Genomic DNA, 9089 nt, shown 5'->3' with positions numbered 1-9089 from the left:
CGAATCCCGTCACGGCAGATGGAGGAATTTGAATTCAATAAAAGAAAATCTGGAATTAAGAATCTACTGATGGCCATGAAACCATTGTCGCTTATGGAAAAATCTATCTGGTTCACTAATGTATTTTAGGAGAGGAAATCTACCGTCTTCACATGGTCTGGTCTACATGTGACTCCAGAGCCACAACAATGTGGGCGGCACATGGTTAGCACTGCTGCTTCACAGCTCCAGGGTCCTGGGTTCGATTCCCGGCTTGGGTCACTGTCTGTGTGGAGTTTGCACATTCTCCTCGTGTCTGCGTGGGTTTCCTCCGGGTGCTCTGGTTTCCTCCCACAGTCCAAAGATGTGCGGGTTAGGTTGATTGGCCAGGTTAAAAAAAATTGCCCCTTAGAGTCCTGGGATGCGTAGGTTAGAGGGATTAGTGTGTAAAATATGTGGGGGTAGGGCCTGGGTGGGATTGTGGTCGGTGCAGACTCGATGGGCCGAATGGCCTCCTTCTGCACTGTAGGATTTCTATGATTCTATGTGGTTGACTCTCAACTGCCCATGGGCAACCAAGGATGGGCAATAAATGCTGACCAGTCAGCGACACCTATGTCCCATGAATGAATAAAAAATGTAAGCCTACTTGTGATAAAAATAAACTTTAAACATTAAAGGGGCAGCACGGTGGTTAGCACTGCTGCCTCACAGCACCAGGGACCCAGGTTCGATTCCCAGCTTGAGTCACTGTCTGTGTGGAGTTTGCACATTCTCTCCATGTCTGCGAGAGTTTCCTCCGAGTGCTCCGGTTTCTTCCCACAATCCAAAAGATGTGTGGGTTAGGTGGATTGGCCATGCTAAATTGCCCCTCAGTGTCATGGGGACGAGCTAGGGTAAATGCATGGGATTATGGAGATAGGGCCTGGATGGGATTGTGGTTGGTGCAGACTCAATGGGCCGAATGGCCTCCTTCTGCACTGCAGGATTCTATGATTCTATGGTTCTGTTTTATAGGGCTTTATTTTTATGCTTGGGTTCCTTTTAAAGTGCGGTGTTCCCTATTTTTAATTGTGTGAGATGTATGATTACACCATCACGCTCTCGATGTGATGTTGTCATCGCGTGGCCAAGCCTAGTGACTGTGTAAGTAGAGTCTAGCTTGTGATTGTGTTGGCACCATTTGTCCTCACTGTACATTCGCGGAACATTGTTTTTTTGTTGCATTTTCCACAGTGTAAACTTACATGTTGAATAACAGTATTCTGTAACTTGATTTTTGTGTCTCTGTGCCCTGTTTGAGAGCACATTTCCACTCCATCTGACGAAGGATCAGCGCTCCGAAAGCTAATGGTATTTGCTACCAAATAAACCTGTTGGACTTTAACCTGGTGTTGTTAAAACTCTTACTGTGTACTGTTCAGTGCCAGTGCTTGAGGAACTTGTTGTAAACTTGATGTTTTAAAGTGGCCTGTACAATTCGAGGGTGCAAGGCATCAATTTTAAATTTATACAATATTTCTGTTATTTTCCATGATTTATTTTGCAAGTGTCAGGGGGGCTAGCTAGGGTAAATGCATGGGGTTATGGGATATGGCCTGGGTGGGATTGTGGTCGGTGCAGACTTGATGGGCCGAATGGCCTCCGTCTGCACTGTAGCGATTCTATGATTCTGGGCAGCATAGTGGCACAGTGGTTAGCACTGTTGCCTCACAGCGCCAGGGACCTGGGTTCAATTCCCGGCTTGGATCACTGTCTGTGTGGAGTTTGCACGTTCTCCCCGTGTCTGCGTGGGTTTCCTCCGTGTGCTCCGGTTTCCTCCCACAGTCCAAAAGACGTGCTGATTAGTTGCGTTGGCCATGCTAAATTCTCCCACAGTCCACCCGAACAGGTATCGGAGTGTGGTGACTAGGAGATTTTCACAATAACTTCACTGCAGTGTTTATGTAAGCCTACCTGTGACACTAATAAATAAAGTTTCAACTTAAAGAGGACCAGACCGGATGCGGAGAAAGACCAAGCAGGTGATGAAGTATGAACAGGAAGGTTTACAGTGAGCTTTTACATTGGAGGCGGTAGCGTAGTGGCTTTGTCGCTCCGGTTTCCTCCCACATTCTGAAAGACGTGCTGGTTAGGGTGCATTGACCCGAACAGGCACCAGAGTGTGGCGACTAGGTGAATTTCACAGCAACTTCATTGCAGTGTTAATGTAAGCCTTACTTGTGACTAATAAATAAACTTTTTTTTCTATGATTCGGAGTTATTTCAGATCGGGGCGCACAGTGCTGCACACGTATAGTAAAACGTTTCAATTCTTCACATTGATTTTACCAAGCAAAAATTGTCCTCAGGAACCTAACTCTGTCTTTAACATTGATTCCTATGGGAAACCATGCTGCACTTAAAGGGGTTTCACTTAAAGTGACGATTTTAAGGAATGCAATCACCGTTTTAAATGAGGACTTGCTGTGCAGAAAGATATCCTTTGGACATGAAGAAAACCTACCATTTTCAACAAACTGATTAAAAAATAAACTAATTATGCATTTAGAAATACTTTTAAACTAAGGCAAAACATGCTCAATTTAGGTCATTTCTGCTCCTCCACTAGATCAAGCTCAATGCATGGTTTACATAGAACAGGACAGCACCGAACAGGCCCTTCGGCACACCGCTTCTCTCAGATGTCATGAATTCATTTTTTAAAAAAAGGTGAAACATATTTTGTGGTGGTATTTATTATGCACAGTAAGTCTCCCCTCATCCCTGACTAGACTTGAAATAACTCTGATTTGAACTCATTGCCAGGTTTCTTCAGTTTCGATCAGTCACTGTGGGCGTGTTAGTAACTAAAACTGACACCGTAGGATCAGGTTTCAGTACTTTAAACAGTTTGCAGGCATACAAACAGCTAATTTGTCATTTCTTACTTATTGAATAATGTACACAACAGCAAAAATAGGAGCACTATTTTCCGAGAATGCTGTTCACTTATAAATGATGCCCATTATTTTTGACAATCTAAAAATAATTGAGATCAAAATCATCCAGTAATTATGATCGCAATGTTGAATAAGTATTTTTTTGCTGATTAATTTGTATTGGATCTGATTATGTACATATTACTCATATGGCAGGTGAAGTTTAGCATTACACTGCACTGTTATAATTTTGACCTTTCCTTGTACAAAGGTCTTGTGTTCACAGCACAATGGTGGTGTCCCTAAGAACCCTACACACTTGTACATTTTGTCCGTGAAATCACATGCTCAGAATTGACAATTGCCCCTTAATTGGGCATATGGTATATTCCAATGGCACAGTCATTAGCACTGGTGCCTCACAGTGCCAGAGACCCGGGTTCGATTCCCGGTTTGGGTGTGGGCGGAGTCTGCATGTTCTCCTTGTGTTTGTGTGGGTTTCCTCCGGGTGCTCCGGTTTCCTCCCACAGTCCGAAAGACATTCTGATTCGCTGCATTGGCCATGCCAAATTCTCCCTCATTGTTCCCAAACAGGCGCTGGAGTGTGGCGACTAGGGGATTTTCACAGCAATTTCATTGCAGTGTTAATGTAAGCCAACTTGTGACACTAATAAATAAATAAACTTTCAAAATTCCACCTGCAAGTTACATTCCAAGCCACACACCATCCTGACCTGGAAATATATCACTGTTCTTTCACTAAGTCAAAATTAAGGAAGGGCAATGCACAATGCTGGCCCAGCCAGTGACACCAATATCACATGAAAAAATAAACAGAATCTCTCTCAACCTCTTGGGATGCCCACCATAATTTTCTGTCTCTCTTGAAAGGTGGAAAATACCATCCTAACTAATCAATGTACCTTCAAACTACCCGTCATACTTACTTGCAGATTAAATATTTTGCTGCATCAGTAAAATACAGCAAAGTATGATTTATTGCATTCCTTAAAAAAAAACTGGGATGTGTCCTCGGAGGATTAAATGCTCCCCGTGGAGTATATATTCTATTGAATAAGAAATGGAACAATTGGATGAAACAACCTTTCACAGAGTGTTTGGCAATGTTACGTAGAAGTGATGCTGATCTCTGTGTGTTTGTGGAATTTGAATCTCCATCCAGAATGAATACCTATGGGAGGAATGTAGTTGAGGCCAAAATATTGTCTGATTTCAAGAAGAAATTAGATATCGTTCTAGGGATTAAAGGGATCAAGGGATATGGGGGTGAGGGGGTGGTGGTGGGGGGGGGGGATCAGGATATTGAATTTGATGAAGAGCCATGATCAAAATGAATGATGGAGCAGGCTCGAAGGGCCGAATGGCCTACTTGCGATGACTTTAATCAGGCAATTAAGGTTGGCATGCTTGAGTATGAGCTCCCTGATTGAGAGCTAATTAATGCCCCAATCAGGGAGTCCCATGTCCTGTATTTAAACAGGAACATCAGTCCCTCTGCACTCCTGATACAGATAACACACTGTGAGCACTCTGTATGGTATGGTGAGATCTTGTAAATAAAGGAACTTTGGTGACGGGACCTTCGCCTCCGTGGATTTATTACACTACTTCTGCTTCTAGTTTCTGTGTTTTTATGTTTCCTTTTAGAATTTAAACTGAAATCAGAGCTGTCAATCATCCATGGTTAAAGACACAGTGGGCAGGATTTTCCGGCCGCTCACGCCCCAAGACCAGAAATTCCCGTCCGAGGTCAGCGGACCTTTGCACGCTACGATTCCCGTGGCGAGTGGGACGAGAAAACTCCGCCCAATGATGCAAACTATTGCTTGGAATACTGATGGCACGTGCTCCTACATTCGCTGGTTTCCAAAGATCTGTAAATGGTTTGATTGTGTACAATTTCAGTGGTAACTGGAACACAGCTTGCGTCTTGTTTAATTTCCAGCCCAGTAACTTGGTCCAGTCTCACAAGGCAATTTGCCTCTGATTTTCCTTTTGTATTTTTGGTAAGAAAAGCCAGCTTCCCTTTTAACTCTCACTGAGTCAGAACTGTACATGGTGAAATACAGAAACCCCCACAAGACTGACGTGGACCAAGGTCATCTTGCAAATTTAAAAAGTTGAACCACTTTGACTGAGACCTGAAGACCCAATACATTTCCCTCCCTCACCAAAAATATATTTATTTATAAAATTTGCAAAGATACATTATTTCAAATTTGACATTACATAAAGGGCGAAATAGATCAGCTTCTTTCAATCCTTTCAATGGGGCGGCACAGTGGCACAGGGACCCGGGTTCAATTCTGGCCTCGGGTCACTGTCTGTGTGGGGTTTGCACATTCCCCCCCGTGTCTGCATTATCAGAAGGGACTATTGTGTTCTTCACTAAAGTAACTTCTACTTCCTCACACTAATTAATTAATACACTTCAGCAAGCATCTTAATTAGGCATGGTTAAATGAAAAGCCCAACAGTTTCGCAGTTAGATTGTAATAGTATCTAGGCAGTTGCTCTTCTGCTATTGCACAGGCCTTATCTGGCTATGGGCTCACTCCAGCAGTCATCACCTTAAGAAATGAAACCTTAAATAGCTTCCAAGAAAATGAAACTTACAGATCTAACTTATATCTCTACATACTTCAGGCTAACTACTAAAACATAGGCCATTTCAAAAGGCAGCTAAGAGTCAACCACATTGCTGTGGGTCTGGAGTCACATGGAGATCAAACAGGGTCAGAATCACAGATTTCCTTCCCCAAAGGATGTTAGTGAACCAGATGGGCTTTTATGGCAATCCAATAGAACAGAATCCCTACAGTGCAGGAGGAGGCCATTCAGCCCACCAAATCTGCACCGACTCTTTGACAGAGCATCTGACCCAGGCCCTATCCTGTATCATGTACTTAATCACCCTATTAACGAGACTAGAATTTTATTGCAAACCTATTAACTAATTGATGCCATGGTCTAACTTGGATTCATGTTTGTCTGAACCATTTGTCCAGGCATCTGGATTACTAATCCAGTTACATTCTCACAATGCTACCATCTCCGCCTCTCCCTAGCAGAACTGTGGGCGTTACTATTGGACAAATAATGTTTGCATATTTCAGCAGAATATAACTGTGTTTTCATCACTTTCCCAGTTACATTAAATGTCAATAAATTGATAGCGATTTAAAATAGTGAGATGATTCTTGATTTGATCTTGTCTGATAAGAGTTCCTCGTAAGATAGGTTAAGCATCTATAAATTTATTTGAAAAGGAAGTGTATCAAGTTCTTCAGATCAACCAATAGAGCCAATAGTACAAGAAGCTGGCTCACCGCCACCTTCTCACGGGCAGTTCGGGATTGGAAGTAAATGCTGGCTTTGCTGGCAACGCCCACATCCAAGAATGAATAAAAACATGTTTATTGTAAGCATATTTCTAATTCTTAACAAATACACATTGTTAAATACATTACAAATCAGCCTTTAGAGCAGCTCAGACTTATTTCTTAATCATTTAATGGTTAAAATATCCTTTCTGTCAGAATTCCTGCAGTTGGAAGATGCTGAACGACAAAGAAGATAGGAGCAGGAGGAGGCCATTCGGCCCTTCGAGCCTGCTCCGCCATTCATTTCAATCGTGGTCGATCATCCACTCAGTAGCCTAATCCTGCTTTCTCCCCATAACCTTTGATCCCATTCGCCCCAAGTGCTATATCCAACCGCCTCTTGAATACATTCAATGTTTTGTCAATGGTTGTCCTATGTAGGTTAGGGGAATTAGTGGGATGAATATATGGGGCTACGGGGATGGGTAGGATGCTCTGTCGGAGAGTCAGTGCAGATGCCATATGCAAATTAAAACCATAACACACATTTTACGGGATAATTCATTTCCAGGGTATTCAGTTTGTAAGATTAATTTGTGGGTTTTCGAAACTTAATGCCACAGATACTAAATAAACCGGCTCAATTGGTTGATCTGAAGAACTTGATACACTTCCTTTTCAAATAAATTTATAGATGCTTAGCCTATCTTACGAGGATCTCTAATCAGACAAGATCAAATCAAGAATCATCTCACTATTTTAAATCGCTATCAATTTATTGACATTTAATGTAACTGGGAAAGTGATGAAAACACAGTTATATTCTGCTGAAATATGCAAACATTATTTGTTTTTAGTCAAACTACTAAAGACATTTCTGGATTCTAGTCAGTTTGCAATGATGGAATCATAGAATCCTGCAGAGCAGAAGGAGGCCATTCGGCCCATTGAGTCTACACTGATTACGATCCCACCTTGGCCCTATCCCCATAACCCCATGCATTTATCCAGCTAGTCCCCTTGACACTAAGGGGCAATTTAGCAATTTCCACTCTCACTTCTCGCAGTATCCTTAGCTGTATCTCATCCAGTCCCGCTGCTTTATCACCTTTAAGTACACACCCCAATACCTCATCCTTTTCAATTTTAAACCCTTCCAATATCTGAATTACCTCCTCTTTTGCCATGGCCTGGGTAGCATCTCCTACCTTGGTAAAGACAAACAATAACTATTCTTTCAATTGATCTGCCATACCCTTGCTTCCATCTGTAAATTTGCTATTTGATCCTTCATCATCCCAACTTTTTTTTCTCCGTTCTCTCATGTGATGTGGGCATCACTGGGAAAGCCAGTATTTAATGCACATCCCTAATTGCCCCTAAACCCAATGGCTTTCTAGTCCATTTCAGAGGGCAGTTGCGAGTCAACCATATTGCTGGAGTCACTTGTAGGCCAGAACAGATAAGGACAGCAGATTGCTTTCCTTAAAGGACAATAATGAGCCAGATAGGTTTTTACGACAATCGACAGTAGTTTCATGGTCACCATTAGACTAGCTTGCAATTCCAGATTTTATGAATAAAATTTAAATGCAATTAAATCCAGCTGCAGTGGTGGCATTTGGCCCCTTGTCCGCAGAGCATTATCCAGGGCCTATGGATTACTTGTCCAGTGAGATTACCACTATGCCACATGGCAATCTGCGCCTGTGACGTGCCAATCTTGAACAGTACATAGATGCATAGTAACTCTGATTTAGAGTCTATTACTTTATTTCTTACTCTGACTCCACCTATTAATTTACTATTCCCTAAACTAGTGCCATCTATCTTCCCCAATATTCTGTGCACTTTGGTATTCCTCTCTGATAATATCTCCACATTCCCACACCCTTGCTGAGTTAATTTAAACCCTCCCAACGACACCCGCAAATTACCCTGCAAGGAACTGAGTCCCCGCCTTCTTCAGGTGCAACCCATCGAGCATGTATAGCTTCCATCTCCCCCAGAGTCAATCCCCAATGTCCAAAGAATCTAAAGCCCCCCCTCCTGCACCATCTTTACAGCTACATATTTACCTATCTTATCTTCCTATTCGGTAATTACTTGTCTGTGGCACTGGGAATAATCCAAAGGTCCTGCTCGTTAATTTTCTGCCTAGCTCCCTAAATATTGACTGCAGGACCACTTCCCTCTTTCTATCTACGTTGATAGTGCCAATGTGGAGCATGACTGCTGGCTGTTAAGCCTCCACCCTCAGGGTGCTGCACAGGGGGTTGCATGGAAGTCTGGAAGAGCAATAGTGATAGGTGAGGTGATGCGATGGTTATGGGAACAGGCAGGCATTTCAGTGGCCACAGACATGAATCGAGGATGCTGTGTTGCCTCCCGTGATGCCATGGGCTTGGCTTTGGATGCATTTCCCAGATGAACCATCACCCTCATCAGTATTCAGAATTGAGTCTTGCTTGGAGAGTGGGATGTACTCAGGGGACTCCTGTATTATTTGCCTGTTCCTTTTTGACTGTATGATGGTGGTTACCCCTTCCCTCCCTCCCTGTATACTCGTAAGCTGTGGGGGTGACTGCACCTATGAACATATTATCTATAAACTCTTTCCTTGCTTAGAATGTCTTCCTTATCTCCCATTCACCTGTGGACATTCACCCCATTATCCAATTCCTGCCAGGTTTGGCTCCACACTGGGGAATCTCGTCAATACTAAATGGTACCATTCCGTTACTTCACATCCAGAAGGACATCCATACAGTCATGAGTAAAATTAAAGTAAAGTTTATTTATTAGTCACAAGTAGGCTTACATTAACACTGCAATGAGGTTACTA

This window comes from Mustelus asterias, chromosome 13 (genome assembly GCF_964213995.1).
Source record: "Mustelus asterias chromosome 13, sMusAst1.hap1.1, whole genome shotgun sequence".
Lineage (NCBI taxonomy): Eukaryota > Metazoa > Chordata > Chondrichthyes > Carcharhiniformes > Triakidae > Mustelus > Mustelus asterias.
Note: the sequence above shows the minus strand (reverse complement) of the source record.